Raw genomic sequence first — 9,295 nt, 5'->3', positions numbered from 1 at the left:
ACACCTGTAAGGTTTGGTGCATAGTACATGGCAGGGTGCAGAACAGGTGCACAGCAATACTGTGTACATGGGTGCAGTTTTCCCGGGGAATGGGCATCACCTACTAACACAGTCCATGCATCACATACATGTATACTGTTGCTAGCATGGATTGACTGTAGCTGCACTGTATGCTGTTGGGTACCATGTGTTATGCATGTTGACAGATGGGTAATGGGAGGACTGGGTATACTATCTTTGTGCAACCTCACCTGTAGGGGAGTGTGTGTATGTGTGGGTAGGAGGTTATTTTGTCTGTAAGTGCAATCTGGTGGAGTAGAGGGGGGTTAATGCATGTAGGATGTGTGTGTGTGTTTGTGTGGGTGTCCATGTATGCACATGCTTGATTGTGGGGTTGTTCATATGGCAGTGCTTCCCTTCAGGATCGTGCAGTACATGGACATGGACCGACACATGACACACCAGGAATACTTGTCTGATATGCAATCACAGGACAGCTGATAGTATAATAAGGACTGTAGCATGGAACATGCATTGGGAGGCAAAGTAGACACCAGGTATACCCTTAATATTGCAATCAGCAGAAAGGTGAACAACTACCCATGTATGCAGCACTACAGATGCATTGGGGAATTACTAGACAACACCAGGGAGTGTATCCATATATTACTGTTGTCCACATGATAAGTTGATTGAGCAGACGATCTGGCATGTACTGAGCAATAGTTACATATGATACTCCAGTGTGTGACATTATGGAGTGAATGTAGTAGCTGCTAACATATGGTGGCCATGCTCACGATGTCCGGACATACCCAGGGTGAACACTGAATGACAGCAGTGAGGCCATGTAAAACTTACTCCACTCAAGTCAAGGAGGTAATGGAGAAACACGTCTTGTGTTGTGATCACTCGTCTAGGCATTTAGTGGAATGATACTTTAATGAGTGGTATTAATGAGTGTATGCTACCAAGTGTGATGCAGGATGGGGAACTTATGTAAATAAATGTGGGACGGTCTGTAAACTCAGGGACAGGTAGATATTATGGTGAAATTCTGTGTGTGTGTGTGTGTGTGTGTGTGTGTGTGTGTGTGTGTGTGTGTGTGTACTGTTATGCAATGCTGTACAGGTCTTAAAGTGCATTTCTTGTTTTCCCCACACAAGTGGCGAGGTGGGTCAGGGTCCCACCTTCATATGCAATCTGATGTTGGTGTCCATATAGACACCTAAGATGATGATAGTACCATTGAGGCGCAGGTGAGGTTGTCAGAGACCAAAACTGCGCCATCGTTTGACATCCCCCTCTTAGCCACCTCAACCCCGCACACAGTTACAGTGCCTATACATACTCCACCAGTGGCCATAGCAGAGGGACAGTTGGCGGTTGGTGGCAGTGCACATGAGAGTGTGGTATCTATGCCTACTGTGTCTGGTCACAGCAGGCATAGCCAGATGTCCAGCAGGGCACCACATAGGCAGATGTACCGGGGTCCATGTGGTAGGGCCGCTGTTCATCATGCCCCTGGCAGAAGCACCACAACTGGTAACCCCAAGCGCATGTTTCAGATTGTCATGGGGGTGCAGGCATGTATGCAACTGTACACCAGACAGGGCCTGAGGCTGCAGAGGGCTTCTCTCTCATCTGTAAGTGACAACTTCCATGAACTTACCGGTGCCCTCTGTGATTATACAGAGGTCATGGATAGACAGTTGGGTGAGATGGTGGCCCTCATCAACTGTGGTTTGTCCGTGCTTGAACATGTGGTGGGAGTGGGACGTCGGCTACGTGGACATAGGCCAGCAACGCCAATAGCTGACAGTCAACGTGGACATTCTAGGAAACCAAGGTGCTCCTGTAGTGGCAGTATCAGCCCCAGCACTGCAGGGGTGAGCGCTATCCACGCTACAGCAGGCCATGTGCACGTGGTCCTGGTCAGTCCCAAGAGGGACCTGGTTCCAGCGGACATCTGTCATCATCAGGGGAGAGTAGCACATTGAGGTCTGTACCTGGACATGCCCATGGAACCCCTGGCAGGCACAGTCCGTATGTCCATGGCCAGAGGTGGTGAACTGCACACCCTTCCAGGTATGGTCTGTAGCTGTCCAAGAAACACCTGTATTGGGCAGCCACAATGCAGAACTGTGTGCATGCATACCCACACACCTAGGGCAACCCCATACCTACACACACCACTTCACCATGCCCATTACAGCTAATTATACCCCTCACCCACACACATGGTGTCAAATGTATGGCCCACCCTCGGTCTCTGGCAAACCAACAACACACCCTGTGCATATGATGACACCTGTGCCACATCCCTGTCATCCATAACATCGATGCAGGGACAGACTAATATGGTTCTGATGCACACGGTAACTGTACTACAGTGTACCAATGTACTGCTGTGTAACATGTTGTCAGGAGTAATGTTTAATGCATACATATCAGGTAGTGTAGCTGTCCAGCCATGATGCATTATAGCTGTTAATAACACTGAGTGATTGTGGTCTCCATAATGTTATCCATTTGTGTTGTAGGTGTACATGTGTCAGCAGGAGTATGGTCTGTAGTCATATTTCTCAAGGGGTATGGCACTGTGGTGACACCATGGCTGTGACATATCCTGTGTACAGTTGAACATGTCACAGGTTTGTATAACAGTTACTGCCTGTGCCACATGGACAGGTGATCCGCTGAGACATGTATAATCAGCATCCTGATGTAGATCCATCCACATACACGCACACTCTTACTTGGCAACACTGGGACTAGACCCCTACCTAGGTATGTAATGCTACTGAAGTGTGTGGCTTTCATTGCACACACCACACAGCATTTAGGGTGAGGTGTGTTCCAGGTTACATGTTACATGCAGAACATCCCCAGACATGTATGGTATGGTAATGGGGGGTGTCATGGTTGTATATGGACAATACATAGTGTGACATACCATCATATACACATTAATAGACACATAACAGGCAGACACACACCCAAGAGACATGAGCCTATCGGTGCTAACTTGTCAGTGTGTCCAATGTGTTACAGGTAGGCTGCACACAGCACATGCATAAATGGGCTGGAGTGTGGTATCAGTTATCTGTATGGTTGATGGTGACAGTGCTCACCATACAGTGGTACATGGGACAGTTACCAGGTGTGCCATGGTGTAATGACAGTGTATACAGCACCCACATCCCACAGTGGATATTGTACTCACTAGAACCCATGATGACACTCTGACATACCCATCATCACACATTGCCCATGACTGCAATACAACCCATTGTCCATCCCAACAGTGGTACTACAGGGATATGCATCTAATGCATATGCCACAGGCATTGTAGGGTGTTGCATTGTCATGCCTCACCTATGGGCAGCAACAACACTATCTGTACTACTGTGTGGCAATGCATATAGTAATAGGAGTATGTGGCCTCGGAATGCTGTACCCTACAGATATTCAGACATGCACACATACACTTGCCAGAACTCAATGGGTATCCCATGCCTATCGACCCATTTATATAACACTGTTGTGCTGGTACTGCATGGCTCATGTAGCCATTAGTGAAAGGAGCATAACAGGGTACATGTAATGTCCAGTACAGCAGCAGCCACATCTTACTATGGCAATGGGTGTTGCGGTGGGTGTGAAGACCCTCATGGTATAACCAACTACAGGTGTACTAACACACAGACACAGCTACCTTCAGTAATGCACATGTACATATTTGTCAGTACTTGGGTGCATCGCTGCAGGTGGTCATAGGTGTGTACCTGGCTATTTTCCATGAAGAGATGGGAAGTGTAGGGAATGTGTGTACAGTGGTATCATGCCACCTGCCATGTGCCAGCAGGCATTCTATCGACAGACACCACTGTGGTGACCCTCAGGGTGAGAGTGATGTGCATCAGCCAATCCTCTGGGTGCCTTCTGCAAATGGCCACTGAGGTGATCCAGTTGACATGCATTCAACATGTATTACAATACATGGTTAGTGTCTGTGATGGCATGTTCTGTTGACTGTGGTAGTGTAGTGGAGGTACCCGTGGCATGTGGAGCTTACAAGGTGTTGTCTCCTATATGTGCCAGTTATAACAGAGCTGGGCAGACATGTCAGTGTCAGTCAAGCATAGGTTGCCTGTATGATCCAAGCTGGATACATGCCATCTGTGCAGGGACTAACAGATATCATCTTGGCAAGTAGCTATGCAGTAGGATGAATATGTCAACAGCTAGATGTCTGACACCAATATGTATGCCATTACTACATGCTGGTAGCCCTCACTGACATGTGTTGTACAGACAGTAGTCTCCAGTTACTTTCCACATGTCAGATCATTATCCAGTAGGGAATATATACTGTGACACAGCTCACACACCAGGAACATGACAGTGAGGCCTCAGAGTCCAGCTATGCCTGCAGGGGTGCTTGTTGTCAGTATTACATTTAGCTCTACTCTTGCCTGGGAAAGCACTGTCAACTGTAGTAATGCCATGATACACTACATGCCAGTGTGACAGCATGTAACCTGGGTTACTACCCTTGTATGTAACACATTCACATGGATAACAGTGCTGTACAGGACTGATATACTTCAGTGTCCCAGACATGACACTCACACCCCTTGCTACTGTAATGACAGCACATAGACGCATGTTATGTACATGCATTATATACACTTATTACAGATGTCATTACTCTGCTATTTTATCAGACTGGGACATGCGCAATGGTTACCAGGGCTGAGCCATGCTTAGCAGGTTTCAGCATTGCTGCGATATTACAGCTAAGCACATTTGCATACTGGTAAGTGAAGCCAATATGGTGTAAGCGCCCGTATGTATTTTTGTTGATATATGTGTAGATATCTATAACTATATTGCATACATATCTAATCAGATATACCTATTTATGTCGATATATGTAGATATCCATAACTATATGTGCATATATATCTATATATCTGTACATGTGTAGACATATATAGCTTTGTATATGTATCTGAGTTTGTATGTGTATATATATATATATATATATATATATATATATATATATATATATATATATATATATATATATATATATATATATATATATATATACATACATATATGTTTACCATATGTCCAGAACATGGAGTTGAGTCCTTCCTCAGCACCAATAGTTCCAACTCTTTAGTGCAAGGGATGTCATGTATGTGTTGCAGATATATATATATATATAGACTGTTGCTACTGTAACAGCGGTTATCTTAACAGACATGTGGGAGGTCACATCTGCTTTTGACATGTATGTAATTGGCTACTAACAGACATCCTAAGGACATCATAGTACAGTACCACTCCTAGCACAGTAATGATCCTGTGGACTACAGCAGAGATATGACCAATATATGTGGACAGTCTGGCACTCTGTGATCAGTGCAGAGGTGTATACAGATCCCCTTCATGTGAGACATGTGGACCACGCCTGACAATGTGGATAATAACAGCCATGTACATGGGTATATCATGTAAATACTGGACTACATATGCCCACACAGTTTATGCACGCACACACGCCAGTCTGTCCTGACACATGATACCTGGTGCTGCAGAGGTCACATGGCCACATACTACCCAGTAGTTAGTGACATACATCTGTACAGATTCCCACTGTTTTGTCAGAAATACACAGCAGTTATGGTGGCCTGGCAGCATTATGTCTTGCAAATAACTGGACATAGCACACTGGGTAATTACACTAAGCTGCTAGGCATGTTGCAAACCACTGTGCAAACTACAGGCAGATATCCACAACACTGGACTACACTTTGTATGGGTGAATATACATGCACCTGCAAATATAGCAGGCTCTACATGCATGTCACAGCACAGAGTAACAGACACCTGTGAGAAAGTGCATACTCACAACCAATGTGAACATAGCTACAGCCACATATGGTACACAAGTTTAATGCAACACTATATGGACTGTCTGATAAACATCATCCTCATATGTGCCACGCACACACTAACCCTACATAACCTGGGTCATGACATCCTGTCTGTGGTATGGGACACATGTGTTTGGCCCTACAGACATGTGAACCGATAGGGTACCATACACTGGAGCAGCATGTAACATCAGATAGAGCAGGATCAAGAACAATGGAATCTACCACAGTCTGTGCACATCCCAAGGTACGTATGTGCAAAACACATTCTGTCGACAATCACCATAAGTACACAGACCCCAGTACTGTACACACAACCACAGAATGCCCAGGTTATGTCCTCAGAAGTAACCTCTACTATACACAGCATGTCTAGCAGTCTATCTTACTCACTTGTTATCAGGTTATGATGTTAATCAATAATGCTGTACAGAACATATGCACCTCTTACTGCATGACATATGTACAAAGGCTGACAGACTTGTGGCTGGAGCCACAAACACTGGCACAATATTGGCATGTTGCTGTGATAACCTCATACATTTACTGTCCTACCAGGGTTTGTTGTGACATATGTCCTATGAGGGATATGAAGTCAGTAACTCTCATGGCTGTCACCATGTACTGACTGAAATCCTCAGACTATGCTTCTGCAGTTCTAAGATAGGTGTTCTGTGTGTAACACAGGAAACATAAGGCTCCACACACTGCCCAGTCTGCAGATAACCCTACAAGTGGGAGTGTCCTCAAACACATAACACTGTCATGACAGGTATTAAATCATGTAGACCAGCCGTATCCACACACACCCTGTTAAACCAACATTACTTCAAATGCAGAAGAGCAACACTTACATTCTATAATCATGTCTGGCACACCCCCCTACTATTTGTTGGCCTGTCTCCACAGTGTATGTTGTTAGAGGTAAATCCCAATACCATCTGTGATGCTGTTTTCCATTTTCCAAACACCAAATTGAGGTCCTGCCAACAGTGAATGAAAAGGCCCAACACCAACATGATGTTCCTAGATATTGGAGTGTGTTTCCATGCAATTGGCTATGGGAATGTTACCACAGCTGTTCCACCTGCAATCAGCTAGAGGGGTACTGCAATTCATGCAAAGGCCATCAGCTGATCATGAGCATCGCTTACAAAACACAAGCGACTGCCTAAGCAAAGCAGGAGTACTTCTCCACATCTACCAGAGAGGGAGAGAGAAAGACAGACAGAGACAAAGTAAGTCAGGGAGGGGGAGGGAGAGTAAAACCTAAGCATGTTTGTGTCACACACCTACCAGTATGGGGTTTCGAACCCCTGACTGACTATGCATTGCTCTCACATGTCTATGCAGTTATTGCATGCGCCACATAGTTTACATGTTGGGGAGCTATCCAAAGGTATATCTGATGGTGAGTGACATCTGCAACAATGATATAGGAGCGATAAGGTAGGTGTAGTACACATGCCTGTCCACATGAACAGGTGTCAACGTCAACACAGCCACATTGTCTAGGGACTCACACACATTAACACAGTTGCAGGGTCAGGAATAGACTCCCTAACTAGCTAGTTTGCCACAATACAGTAATACGCAGGTATCATATACACCACAGGGGTTATCCAGATGATATATGGGCAAAGGGTATGTGAAGGTGTCTGACATCAGATGGCATGCTTCAGTAGCCAATGGGAGTTGTAGTGAGTGTGAATGGTGTTGAAATCACACAAACACAGGGGGCCAGTACTGACATGCATGTGCACACATCCCACATGCATGTTCACTGACATGTGGAACTGTACCTGGGGTGTCTGGCCCATGTTGTGTACACAGATTATCATCATATGTGCCAGTCCTGGCCTCATGTGGTGGGAACTGGTAATGGACACCAGGTTGACCCTGCACCTACATTGATAGCATGATACAGGTATTCCCTGGTGTCAGTGGCATCTGTCCATACACGGCATGTGTTTAAGACATGGTATGTCCTTTGTGGGTCACATTTGATGGCACTGCAGTTGTTGCAGGCGTCCAGTTGGGAACATAGTGAAGGTGCACTGTCTGCAATTATGTGCCTATTGTAGTGATGGGACAGGGTGCCATGCCCTCTGTAGTCCACTGCAATCACACCATGGTTACTATATGTGGGCAATATGCAGGGTACTACCAACAAAGTGGTTGTTGCCTAGGCAAGTGTGTGTATGAGACATGAGTTGAGAGTGTTCTCTGGGTAATACAAAGGTTGCCTAATTTTCCAGGCTTTGATGTCACATGTAGGGGGTATGGATTGGCAACCCCAGCCTCTCAGCTATTTGACATCTGTTATCCTTGTAAGGTGGACATTGTGACATATAATAGGCCCACCATATAAGAATTTTGCAAAACCCACTCCACAATGAGTCCAGTTGTTACACACTCACAGCCACCTCCATGAAGGATACGAATGACAAACACAGACACACACCAAGTCTCACAATTGCCATGTCTGGGATTGGAACTCCTACCTAACTAATTTATCACACTACAGCATTATGCAGTTATAGGACACGCCACAGAGCTTAGTGGACTATTCCTTCCCCAAAGGTGTATTTCAAAGGGAATGACATCAGCAGGCTTGCCAAAGAAGGGCAATGGAAGTTGTGACTGTGAATGGCCTCAAAAGCATTGCTCCCTACACAAACACACATCCACACTTGCTGCATCTGGGAATAGAACTCCTACCTAACTAGTTTATCACACAACAGCATTACACAGTTATAGGACGTGCCACAGAGATTACTGGACTACTCCTTCCCCAAACATGTATTTCAAAGGAAATTACATCTGCAGGCTTACTAAAGAAGGGCAATGGAGGTTGTAGTGCCTGTGAATGGCCTCAAAAGCATTGCTCCCTACACAGACAAACAAACATACACACAGACATCCACACTTGCCTTGTGTGGGAATAGAACTTCTACCTAACTAGTTTATCACACTACAGCATTACCCAATTATAGGACGCACCATGGAGATTACTGGTCTACTCCTTCCCCAAAGGTGTATTTCAAGGTGAATGACATCAGCAGGCATGCAAAAGTAGGGCATTTGAAATTGTAATGAGTGTAACTAGCCTAAAAAGCATTCATCCCTACACAGGCACACACACACACGCACACACACACACACACACACACACACACACACACACACACACACACACACACACACACACACACACACACCCACACACAGTTGCCACGTCTTGGATTAGAACTCCTACCTAACTAGTTTATTACATGACAGCATTATGCATTTATAAGACACGTCACAGAGATTACTGGGCTACTCCTTCCCCAAAGGTGTA

The sequence above is a fragment of the Protopterus annectens genome, chromosome 10.part0 (genome assembly GCF_019279795.1).
Source record: "Protopterus annectens isolate FY-2018-M chromosome 10.part0, PAN1.0, whole genome shotgun sequence".
In the NCBI taxonomy this organism is placed as follows: Eukaryota; Metazoa; Chordata; order Ceratodontiformes; family Protopteridae; genus Protopterus; species Protopterus annectens.
This window is presented reverse-complemented; position numbering follows the sequence as displayed.